This window comes from Meles meles, unplaced genomic scaffold (genome assembly GCF_922984935.1).
Source record: "Meles meles unplaced genomic scaffold, mMelMel3.1 paternal haplotype, whole genome shotgun sequence".
NCBI classification, from domain to species: Eukaryota; Metazoa; Chordata; class Mammalia; order Carnivora; family Mustelidae; genus Meles; species Meles meles.
The window spans coordinates 2,032,859-2,045,808 of NW_025721600.1; the positions used below are offsets into that span (position 1 = coordinate 2,032,859).

The following is a 12,950-nucleotide window of genomic DNA, read 5'->3' on the forward strand; positions in this document are numbered from 1 at the left end:
GTTCATGAGGGTTCTTGATGTTGGCCCCTGTCAGAGGTCTCTGTGTAGGATCTGTGTGGGCTTTGTGTGGGTCTTTGTGGGAGGTCTCAGTGTGGGTCTATGTATGAGTCTCTATGGGAGGTCTTGGTGTGGGTCTCTGTCAGAGGTCTCTGCACAAGGTGTCTTGGCATGGGGCTTTCCCTTTCTGACCTTCTTGTACCATCTGGCAGGAGAAAGGCAAGGGGACTTGCTCCTTCCTGTTTCTGGCTGTTCCACCAGCCTCCTGTCTGCGGCACTTCTACCAGCAGGAGCGTGGTGTGCACATCCAACTCCTCAACTCCCAGAACTCATGCCACTGGGAGGATCTAGCAGCAGCCAGGTTCAGGACTCTGCTCTGGGTCACACTCTCCTGAGCTTCCAAGGGTCTGGGGCGCTGTCTGTCCTTGTACCACCTCCCCCAGGTCCTGACTACACTGTCACTGCTGGCCCACCCTGGGGACTTAGAGGCAGGACCTGGCTCCAGGGAGAAGCTGCAACAGAGCAGGACTGCACCCAATTTGTCCCCCACCCCAGAAACATTCCCACATGGGGTATCCTGACAGCATGAGGGTGGGACCATGTCTGCTGCCATCTGGATGGGGGATCTCTCCTGGAGTGGGACTCTCCACCATTTGAGTGATGTATGGGGAGCTCTGGAGGACGATGTTGGGCTGGGAGCGGGGCACTCAGGGGGAGGCCCTCCTGGACTGCACCCTCATTCTGGACACGTCCCTTCCAGCCGGGGTGGGACAAGCCCTATCCTGTCCTCCTACCCGTCTGGGCTCTGGGATAACCATGACCAGGAGCCAGGCCAGTCCCTTGGCCTCCCCCACCAGACCCCTGGGAGCCATCTTTGGGCCACACGTGTACGTAAAGGTCACAGACCACAAGTCCATCCCAGGGCCCACAGTCCTACAAGCTTATCAAATTGTGCAGAAGTTTACTTCTCTGCATGAAGACCTTGCTGCCTCTGGGAACCTCTGCCTCTGGGAACCTGGCCCTCCATGTGGGAGCTCAGGTGGCTTCTGTACAACCCCCACCCCACCCCCTCCACCATCCCACCCCTGGACATGGCAGCTGGAGTGGAGTGGAAACCCTGTGGGGACAGTCCCAGGGCCTCTAACTTCTCCCCTTTGGGCCCGTAGGTGGCAGTGGGACACCAAGGATCCTCAGTCATCACACCAGGCATGGGCTTACACTGTCACTTAACCCACCCTAAGCACAGGGTCTCCCTGCCTACAGCCTCACCGCCTCCACCTCCAGAAGCGGAAGGGGGGTGCTGGTGAGCAGGCCCCATCAGTGCCCTGGGGCTGGGCAGGCTGTTGCCTGGGGGTCTCTGTGGCACCCCACACACCTTCAGCTCCAGGAGCGAGCTTGCCCCTTGCTGTTCTGAGTGTAAGAGGGGCTGCATGGAGCTAAGATGGGATTCTCTGGGAAGAGAAGGCTCCTGGGGTGGCCGTTCTCTTCTCCCCACAGGAGACAGGGGCGGGGGCAGGACTTCTCACTTCTGCCTTCAGGGCCAGCCTTGTGTCTCCCAACTGTGGACCCCACTCTGATCTAGGACTCTGTCTTCCTGGAGCCTAAGCGGGATTTCTGCCTCAGCAGACACTCCCTACAGTCACACAAATTTCAGGTGGAGGGAAAGCAGGAGAGGATGGGCAGAGCTAGGTCCCATTCTGGGTCTTGTTCACTTTGTCGTGGAAATGGAAGTTGTGTGAGGAAGGGGGTGGAGGTGGACCCCGAGGTCACTGGCCCTCCAAGGCCCTGTTTCTTCTGGGGAAGCCAAAGCAGGCACTCAGGGAGAAAAAACCCTGATCCTCTCCACTCCCTCCCAAGCAGGGTACACACAAAGTAGAGCACCACTTATGAGAAAAAAACCAAACATAAATTTTTGGGAAACAATAAAAATTGTGGCATGGGGAAGGCATTAGCACACAGAAGATGTGCTAATGTGAGAAAAAAAATGGCCTTTCTTTGCATATACTCGATTTTTTTCTTGAAGGAAGTCTTTCTGACCAGGAAAGATGTGTGAAACGTTCTCTGCCTAAGTTGAGACATATTTTTGAAGACTGCATGTAGGATAATGGTGAAGTCAACCTGAGACACCTGCCACCATCGGCTAGTGCTGGTTGTGTCTGCCTGGGGGCCCCAGGTCCCTGGGGAGGCTTTCCCATTCGCCATTCCTGTCTCTGGTCAGCTGGCTCTTGCTAGGGCAGCTATGACCCTTGGGGGTACCTTGCTAATTGGAGGCTATCCCTCCAATCACTGTCTTCTGGTCTGTGGAGGCAAAAGCCCTGTGGGGGCAAGAATGCCTGTGTACTGGGGCCTGTAATTCCTTGTGCTGATATATCTGAGGCCCAAATTCCTTGGTGGAGTCCCAATTTTTCCACCAGCATTTGTCCCACAGCTGTCACGATCGTCTGAGTTTTGGCAGCCCTGTTGTCCATAACCGATCTGCTTCTAACTGGCACCCAGCTCTGGGGAGGAGCCAGTGCAGGCTTGCCTTTTTGAAGGGGGCCTTCCAGTCCTTTGCTTTTTTTATTGGGATTAAGGCACTGCAGAAAATTTTTCATCCTTTGTCTAAAGTGGCTTGCCGGAAAAACATGTCCCTTTTCTGGTGGCATGAGCTGGAGGTATTTTCTCCCAAGGCTCTCTCCTCATCCTCGGACCTGGGGAGGGTGGCCTATCTCACTAGCTTGGGAAGTCCTGATTTCCAAAGGTTCTGCACACCTGTCTTCATTCTCTTCTGGCTTGGGTCTCTTCTGGTCGTTTCCTTCATCAGTGGTCTCACTGTTGCTCTGGCTGTCACTTGGTTCCTCAACCTTTGGTCCACAGGGCTCTTGCTGCCCCTTACTGCTTGATCCACTTGAGCTAAGGTTATGTGACACCGGGGAAGCTGGTGACTCTCCACTGGCACACTCAGTTTGGGAACAGGATGGTGACTCTTTAGTGGTCAAGCTGTCTGCAGCAAGGACAGCATTAGTGTGAGAGTCTGGCAGGAGCACGCTGGTGCCACTGTCTTCAACAAGCACACAAGTGGCAAAGTCTGGAAGGAGGATATCACTGGGAGAATCTTGAGGAAGCACAGCAGTGGTATGGCCTTCAGGCTGATTCTCCGACTCTATCTTCTCTTGGAGCTCAACTTTACTAACCTTTGTTTTAAGGCTTACCTCCTCTGGATCTTGATCAACCAACACTGTAGATGGTGAGGGGCTTTTCCTAGCACCTGGATATCCTGATCTCCTCAGATCCACATAAATGGCTGGTTTGTTGGCCAGCCCAACAAACTTAAGGCCTGGGTCTTAAGACAACTTTCCAAGCATGGGCCTTCTTGGCCTCCATCACCTCTATGGCCCCCTCAGACCTTGGAGTTTGGGACCTGAGCTTCATCCTCAGTGTTGCTACCATGTCTGGTGAGGCCTGACCCCCTACCCCCCCCTCTTTTAGCTCATTCCTGGCCATTGCTAAACTTGGACTTGGTTCCAGGTTGTCTTTTCTGACCCCCATAACAGTCTTGCTGTACAGAGTTCTGTTTCGGAGGCTGAGAATGGAGGCCTGAGAAGGTGATCTGCCCTCCTGTCTTAATAAAGACGTCTCTGAGGACTTATGGCCATCACCAGGTGAAGTCCCTCCCAGGGCCTGCTGGATTTGCTCGCATATGGGTGAGGGAACAGGCAGGGAGCTCCCTGAAGTGGTATCAGACTTTTCAGTTATACCCTTCTCTCCTGGATGGGTCTGAGGTGGTTTCCCCAAGAACTTGGAAAATTTGGCTTTTTAGGGGGCCCCAGGTGCAAAGGTGGCTGAGCACAGAGAGGGGGACTGGGGAACGGGCAAGTGTTGAGCTTCACGTAGTTTGATATCTATGGGCTCAACAGTTTGGAGAGGTAGGTCCCACTTACGCCTCACTTGAAAACTTATGATGTGTGTTTCCAGCTTCTGCTGAGTGTTAGGACAAAGGAAGGACAGCTCATAGGAGGTGTTTCCACAGGGCTTCCAATCCAAGGGTGCTAGATTTCTGAGAGCCTTGTGGGGTTGGGACTTGGGAAAAGCATGGCTGGCCACAAACGAGGTTCGACGCACAGTCACAGGGATCAGACCTTTACTGATCTTTCCCAATTTCCTGTGCAAATTAACCTTTAAAGTTTTTTCTAGATGTTTCTTATCTGGCCCCCTGGCTAAGTATTTTCCTGGATCACCCTCCAAGGCCCTTATCAAGGGTCTTCCAAACTCCTCAGAGTTGGTTCCCAGAACCTTCACTGGGAACCTAGCTGAGATCCTGGAGAGATCTGTTGGTGTCCTCTTCAGACACTGCCGTAGACCCTTACCAAAGTTCTTCTCTAGTTGGAATCTTGCTTGATACTTCCTGTGGTATCTGGACCTGGTCCTCCATGTAGCTTGGATGCTTTTGCCTTTAAATACAAAGGGCCTTGAGAGCCCCTGCTCTCTCTGTGCCTGACTCACCCACAGGGATTCATCCTGAGGCACCTCAGTTCCAGAGACATCTGAATCTTGTGGGGCAAGCTGCTTTGCTGTTTATCCGTGCTGAGCTTCCTCTGAAGCTGTGGCTTCTGGATATTAAAGATGACAAAGTCCCCTTGAAAGGTGGAACCTGATCTGTGGGCCTGAGAGGCCTGGTGGTCCTCCAGAAGCTTGGGAGCGACTTGGCTAAAGAATTTTGGAGAATTTTTCTCCGTAGTGGGTAAAAGCTTCCCCCTTCCTTGTTGCTTTGGCAACAAGGGCCACTCCAGATATTGCATTTTAGTTGGGATGAAGGATTGTGTCTTATTCTGGGATGCAGCACAAGATACTCCACTGCTCCTCCTCTGGGATGGGAGAGAAGGTGGTCTTATTGGTACAGATAGTGCAAGGGGGACCTGGGGCTGGGGCAAGTTTAGCTTTGAGGGTTGGGGTTGGATCCCACAGTGGAGCAATGGTGGGGAATGGGAAAACTGTGAAGATATTTGATCCTGGTTTAGAACTGGCAAGCAATTAGAGGTCCCATTGAATAAAACAGAGGGAGCCTGTAGTGGAGAAGAGTGAGTAGAGGACAAGGCAGTGGCCACCAGCGTCTCACTTTCCAGAGAAGGGAGACCCCAGAAGAGCTGGTTGCATTTCCATTGCAAGTGGTCTTCCAAGACCTTGGGAGATGAGAACGGGTGATGTTGGGCCAGTGGCTCTGCCTTGTTTTTCATGTTCTAGAAGGATGGCGGGGAGGTGGTGCTCTGCTCAGCACCCAGCAGCTTCCACAGAGTCCCCCAGAAGCTCACGTGGTCGTCTGGGCACCACTGTTTGAAAACTGACCCAAACTTTTCTTTCTCCTTCCAACTCTTCAGTTTTACCCTTTTGCTGATTAGTAGTTCAAGGAGCTTCTGGACATCCGGATTGACAAATGAAGGGTTATGAGTCTCTATCTGTCTGTTAGTAAGGCCACACCAGAACGAGGCATCTGGTGGGTGGCGGGAGATGTGTTCTTGCTGGCACTTGTGCTGTAATGTGCCAGGCAAGAACAAGGACTTGGTACTTTCCCACCACCAGGAAAAGGATAAAATGGGGTAGCTGGCATGGCCAAGGCCTGAGATGTCTGGAAGGAGAGAGGCCCAGTAGGAATTACCTGGAAGAAAGTTCTTTCTCACTGTGTCTGGTAGGATTTTTTTTTTAAGTTAGTTTGCTCTTCTTGAGGTCTTGCTGGCAGGGTGGAGGACAAAGGCTGAGGGGGCCATGTCAGCGGAGGACGAGCAGGTGATGAGGCCACGGTGGGAGCAACGTCTTCCACAGGTTCCCTGCATGGCTGACCGGCTCCAGCTGGCACCCCTTGGTGCACCTGCCCAGGGTCTGCTTGCTGTAAGGACTGGTGAAAGCCCCCCTGGTCAGAGACCCTTGCCAGGTGGCTGTGGGAGACAGGAGGCGTGAGCTGCCCCTGCAGCATCCCAAGGCTGGGAGGGGACCCCATGGCACTCCATGCCCCACACCCATGTCACGATGCTCCTGCTGTCCCTCAGCCTGGGGCTTTGGTCACAATCTGTCCCACGGCTCCTCCCAGCCCACCGAACAGCCCCAGAGGCCGTTTCCCACAGTGCGGGGTCCACACCATAGACTTGGGGAGGCCCACCCAGGGGAGAAGGGGGCAGATTCTTTACATTTGCAGAAGGGAGAACAGGTCCTGAACCTCTTCCAGATCATGTAGGCAATCTCTGAAAACTGGAAACAGGAGACCAGGTCACAGTGGAAGGCGGGGTCCAGTGGTCTTAGAGGAGGCTGTGTACAATGTCCCTTTAGGGGAGACCTTTGGAATATTGGACTCAGGAGCCCCAAACAGCACTGTTCAAGGCCATGTGCCCGCACGGTGATTACAGGGGTCATGATGTGGATCATGTCTTTGTGTTTTCCAAAGTGCTTCCTCATTCATGAACTTGCTGGAGGAGGAAGGACCATGTGGCCTCACAGAAGAATCTGAGTGGAGTTGAACAGCTTGTCCACAGCGGGAACGGGAGGTTCCGCCCCCAGTCTAGGCCCTGGGGCCCCTGCTGGGCGACACCGGTTTCCAGCCCCCCAGGGCTTTGTTCTGGTGCACAATCTGGGAAGCTTCCAGTTTCCCCTCTTCCTCCCCGGAGCCCCCACTCAGGGCTCTGTTTCCTGAGGGATGGGTTCAGGCCCTAGTGTCCTGGAGACAGTGGGACTGCCCCATCAGAGTTGGGGGGACAGTGTAACTGGGGCCTGCAGGGGTGTGGAGGATGCTCACCTTTCTGAGTCTGGCTTTTCTGGCTTCTGTTGCTCCTTCTCCATGGCTCCGCTTGGTACTGAGATAAAAGAACACAGGGAGGATGGTTCCCCCGCCCCAGCAGCAGGTGCTCACTGTTCATGTGTAGTGTGACTTCCTACATTTAACTAAAGGGGGAGTGGACTGTGATTTTCTTTAGTTTTACTCATTTCCTTTTCAAAATGGATACAAAGATTTCCAGTTTTCCTTCTTTGAAGAATATACAGAAGGATATTCTATGTGAGAAGTTTGCCACTGTTCTTCTGCTCAAGAAACACACACAATCCCAGACCTGGTGGCACAGCTGGACTTTTTCACATAGGACCCCACTTTCCAAGGCCAGATCCCCACTCTAGCTGCTGCTTTGGACCCCCTGGGCTCAGTACTTCCCTCAATCAGCCCCGAAGGGGGAACATTCACCTGAAACACCTGTCCTGGGACAGTGGCTGGTGACCTGGTGCTCAGGGGCCTGACCTCTGCTAGCGAGGCAGCTTTTAGCCTCTGGTCCTCGGCCACCGGTCACTGTGTTCAGGACACCGTCCTGGACCCCTCCACCACACCTGGACTCTGGCCCGATATCTTCAGGGAGAAATCCTCATGTCCCTCTAACCCCTGCCGAGTCTGGCTTGTCCTGGAATACCCGTTCTATTCTTTCCCATTTCAGGAGTCTCTCCAGTGACTCAGAAAAGTAGAAAGAATAATAGAAAATAAGATAGAATCACACTTTCCTGGGTCTGGGCCAAGGGTTCCTTACCTTCCTGCTCTTCTTGTGTTTCTTGCCTGGTGGTAAGGATGGATCAGGCTGGAAATAGGAAAGTAAGAAGACGAAGAGCCCCAGTCCACACACGAAGGCAAGGATGGCATTAACTGCCCAGATAGTGGGACTGGAGCTCAGTCAACCATCAATAAAAAATTCCTGAGGGAAGAGATAATTATCCATCTCTTTCCTTATCAGACATTAGTGTCCAATCGCACTGCTGCCCTGAGGCAACTGAGCCCTGGGTGTGGAGGTGCAGACACAAGCCCCACGCCCACATCACAGAGCTATTATCTGGTCAGAAAGAGCTCCTGAGGGAGGGGGAGGGGACAGAAGAGAAGCAGCCCCTCCCCCCACCCTGCGGCTCCATCCCTCCGCCTTCCCAGGCCTCCAAGTTCCTCCCCTCAGCAAACACCAATCTCTTCTCTGTATCTATGAATCTGAGTTTCTTTTTTTTTTTCAATTCTACATACAAGTGAAACCATATGGTATTTGTCTTTCTTTTATTTAACAGAGTACTCTCAAGGTTCTCCATATTACCACGACCATCACCATTTCATTATTTTTTATGGATGAATAGTATTGATGTGTGTTATATCTTTATCCATTCACCCCAGTATACATGATTCATTTAAGACTGATGTTTTCTTATTGACTTTCTGTGTGGATGACTTTTCCATTGATGTAAACTGTTGAAGTTCTATACTTTTGGGAACCACATGTTTAATGTTTTTGATGTCACGACCTTTTAAAAATATAAATCTTTTAACTACTTATTGTAGTTTTAGTTAAACATACTATTTTTGTCTTCACTCTAGCTTTATAAGTGATTTACCCATTACCTCTGCTGTACATATACTGTATGTTGCGTTTGCCTTTAAGATTTTATTTTTATGTATTTTCTTATTAATTACATCATTACTTTTTAGTTTAAACAAGTCCCTTCAACATCTCTTATAAGGCCAGTTTAGTGGTAATAAAATCCTTTAGTTGTTTATTTAGATAATTCTTAATCTCCCTATTAACTTCGAATGGCAACCTTGCTGGGTAGAGCATTCTTGGTTGAATGTTTTTCTCTTTGCACCCTGGAAAGAAAGGCAGATTGCAGTCAGCCAGCATTTTTTTTTCTTGTTTTTAAAAATTTATTTTGTGAGGGCCTGTATGAGGGCCTGGTTAACCAGAGGAACTTACTTGCAAACCCCAGATATAGGGGTGAGCCAGACCAGATGGAGACATCCAATCAGCGGGGTGTGCGTATATTTACTATGGTGAATTGAAATTCAATTGGTCACCCGTATTGCCCACTGAGCATAACTGTGATGTTTTCCCTGTGTGTTGGAATCTCATTAGCCACCTGTGTGTGGGACAGGCTCAACCACCTCTATAAAGGTTAGTCTGTGGGTGGGGGGAGTAGTAGTAGTCATTGGGGTAGTCATTGGGGTAGTCTTTGTCCTCGTCGGGATCATCGTTCGGGGAGCGGTGTCATCTAGAGTGGAGTCATCTGGAGTGGCGTCATCCAGGGAGTGGCCTTGTCCAGGGAGCGGCCTCGTCCAGGGTGCAGCCTCGTCAAGGTCGTCGTCATTGCCTCTTCGTAAGAGATGGCCCCTACCAGTCGGTTTGGTTTTCGATGCTTGGCACGAAATAAAGCTTTGCTTGACTTTCTCCTTGCATCATTCTCATTCCTTTGATCACAGACCCTAACATCAGGGGCTCGTCTGGGATCAAATGACAAGAACTGAGCCAGCATCAGAATTTCTGGGAGAAGCCTCCGGAGGTAAGATCTTGGGATCCTGTCTGTCTGACTGGTTGCAGAACTCCAGAGTGTAGTCCACCAGGGGAGAAGCTGGATGCAGCCATGCTCCCCAGGGCTGGAGTGGATGCAGGGATGCCCTATCCCTCTGCTGGTAAATCAACAAGGGGTTGGAGTCCCCCTGGGCGGTCACCAGGGTTTTGAGTCCCCCTGGGCAGTCATGGGGTTTGAGTCCTCCTGGATGGTCACCAGGGAGTTCGGATCCCCCTGGATGGTCAGGGGGTTCGAGTTCCCATGGGCGGTCAGGGGGTTTGAGTCCCCCTGGGTGGTCACCAGGGGGTTCGAGTCCCTCTGGATGGTCAGGGGGTTCGAGTCCCCCTAGGCAGTCAGGGGGTTCATCCCCCTGGATGGTCAGGGAGTTCGAGTCCCTCTGGGTCGTTACCAGGGGTTTCGAGTCCCACTGGATGGTCAGGGGGTTCTGGTCCCCCTAGGAGGTTCCCAGGGGTTTCAAGTTACCCTAGGCGGTCAGGGGGTTCGAGTCCCCCTAGGCAGTCAGGAGATAAAGTCCCCACCAGTAGCAGGTTCTGGGTAAGAATCGCTGGGCCTGCAGTTCTTTTTGCCTTGTTTTTTTTGTTGTCTGTTGTCTGGTTTGTTGGGGACCAAGAAAGTCCCCAGAAGCAGCAGGCTCTGGACGGGGATCACTGGGCCTGCGGTTGTCTTTGCCTTGTTTTGTTTTTTTTTGTTGTTGTTGTCTGTTGTGTTGTTTGTTGTATTTGGAGAAATGGGACAAGCGAGGAGTAAGGGACCTATGACACCCCTAGGTCTTGTTCTCGAACATTTCAAGGATTTTCAAGGTAAAGCCACCCAGTCAGGTGACAAGGTTTACCCAGGAAAACTAAAAACACTCTGCCAATTAGAGTGGCCCACTTTTTCCACAGGGTGGCGGCCAGAAGGAACATTTGCCTAGGCTCAGATATATTCCACCCTGAGTGAGGTCTTTGATCTGCATCGAGACCAAATGCTGTACATTGTGGCCTGGCAATATCTGATAGAAGAACCACCATCATGGCTCAAGTCTCACCTTCCCCCTGCTAATGGAACTATCTCTCTCCCTCTAAGGCAGGTCAGAGCACCAAAACCAGAACAGACAGATGAGGGGGAACAGGGGAAGAAGACCGTCCTACCTCCATCGGATGTGGAGGATGTGGAATTTCCGCCCTTTATCTGTCCCCTAAACCTGACTCTCGGTCCCAAGATGGCCTTACCAGTCCACCTCAAGGTGGTCGGGGTCTGCCTACGGGACCACCAAGCAGAGAGACCGCCTTGATCTTTCCCCTTTCCTCTATCCCCCTCTGCCTCCCTTTACCTCACCAGTACTGTCTGCGCCAATGCTGCCGCTCCGTGAAGTTGCTCTACCGGATGGGAGAGGGAGCCCCCACCTAACCTATATCCCTTTCTCCTATTCTGACATCTATAACTGAAGGTCCAACACAAATCCTTTTCTGTCCACCCTCAGGATTTAATTAGTCTCTTAGAGGCTGTTTTTCTTACCCACCAACATACCTGGGTGGATATTCAACAGCTCCTTATGGCTCTCTTTAACACAGAAGAGAGGGATTGCATCATGCGAGAAACATATAAGGTGATAAGCGATAGATTTGGCAGGGACCTCAATCCCTGGCGAATGAAGGACTACTGCCTGAGGGAACCCCCCAACTGGGATCCAAACTCTGATGAAGACAAGGCGAGCTTACGTTTCTACCACCAGGCTTTACTGGGAGGCCTCCATGCAGCTGCAAGGAGACACATAAATTTATCTAAAATTAGTACAATGGCTCAAGGTAATAATGAGTCTCCAGGAGCTTTCCTAGAAAGGCTTGTTGAAGCCTATAAAATGTATAGCCCAATCGACCCTGGGTCACCCGAAAATCAGAGGGCAATGAATCTTGCGTATGCCAGTCAGTCAGCCCCAGATATAAGGAGGAAACTTCAGAAAATTGAAGGATTTGAAGGGAAGAATCTGACTGAATTAATGGGAATAGCAGAAAAGGTGTTTAACAACAGGGATGCACAAGAGGATGAAAAACAGACAAAAAAAATGGTTAATGTTTTGGCATTACATGAGGTAGGGAGGAGACAAGTAGGGGATAGTAAATGGAATGAAAAGCTGAAGCACAGAGAAGGCAGGCAGGAAGACTTAGATTCAGATCAGAGCACTAACTGTAAGGAAAAAGAACATTGGGCCAGGGAGTGCTCCAAAAAGAAGACAGCAGTGCTAGCCACCAGAGACTGAAGGGGCCATGGTTCGGAGCCCCTCCCCGAACCTCGGGTAAAAATGGAAGTGGAGGGTAAATCAATTGATTTTTTGGTGGACAAGGGAGCCCAATTTTCATCATTACTATAACCTAAGGGAAAACTATCTGGAGAAGAAGTCTGGGTACAAGGAGCAAATGGAACAGAGAGACATAAATGGACAACAGAAAGAACTTTAAATTTGGCCTCAGGAGTAGTTAAACATCGATTTTTGGTCCTCCCTAATGCCCCATATAACTTGATGCGAGAGATCTCCACAAGTTATGAACTGACATTCAGTTCTCGGAAGGAGACATGGCTGTAACCTTGAGACAACCCACTGTACAGGTGCTTATGGCAGCAGTATATGAATACCTCCTTTAAGAGCCAGCCTCAAAACCAGAGGAGACAAAGGGGGGGGGCCCTTCTCCAAACGCTACAGGTCGAGTTTCCCAAGGTCTGGGCAGAAGGGAAGTCCCCTGGCTTAGCCAGGGGACAACCTCCAGTGGTGCAATTAAAGGCGATGGTTATGGCTATTCACATTTCGCAGTACCCCCTCCCCCGGGGAGCAAAGGAAGGGACCATAAAAGACATTAACACCCTCCAAGGAGATGGGATCCTAGTTCTTTGCAAATCTCTATGATGGAACACACATTTGCTGCCCGTCAAAAAGGCGGAGACTGGCAAGTACCGGCACGTTCAGGACTTGTGGGAAGTTAATAAATGGGTTTAAGATATCCACCCAGTGGTGCTAACCCCTATACCCTACTCTCCCTCCTGGGCCCCAAAATAACTGTGTATACCATCTTAGATCTCAAGGATGCATTTTTCCGCATATCTTTAGCAAGGGAATCTCAGCCCCTCTTTGCTTTTCAGTGGTCCGACCCAAAGAAAGGGTTTCAAGGCCAACTCACCTGGACAATACTTCCCCAAGGATTCAAGAATTCGCTCACCATTTTTGACGCGGCCCTACATGAGGATTTGTCTAAGTACAGAACCTCCAACCCAGGAGTCACTCTGTTACAGTATGTTGATGACTTGCTAGTAGCCGCTGAGGACTATGAGCCATGTTTGTGGGGGATGAGAGCTCTCTTACAGACACTGCAGGAAAAAGGGTATCGGGTGTCGGCAAAGAAAGCACAGCTCTGTCAGAGCCATGCCACTTATCTAGGCTTTGATCTCCACGAAGGGGTGCGTTCACTGTCTTGAGTCCAGGAAACAGGTGATCACCCAATACCCCCACCCCATCACATCCCGACAAGTGAGGAAGTTTCTTGGGATGGTGGGTTACTGTAGGCTGTGGATACTGAGGTTTGCAGAGATTGCCCAACCTCTCTACCAACTGGCAAAAGGGGGGCTCACTATGATGGAGTGGA

The 12,950-nt window shown here is 51.1% G+C and overlaps 1 pseudogene; it reads right to left on the reverse strand.

The window, feature by feature from the left end:
- Positions 1-1,945: 1,945 nt before the first annotated feature.
- Positions 1,946-7,721, reverse strand: LOC123936539 (annotated as a pseudogene).
- Positions 7,722-12,950: the final 5,229 nt, after the last annotated feature.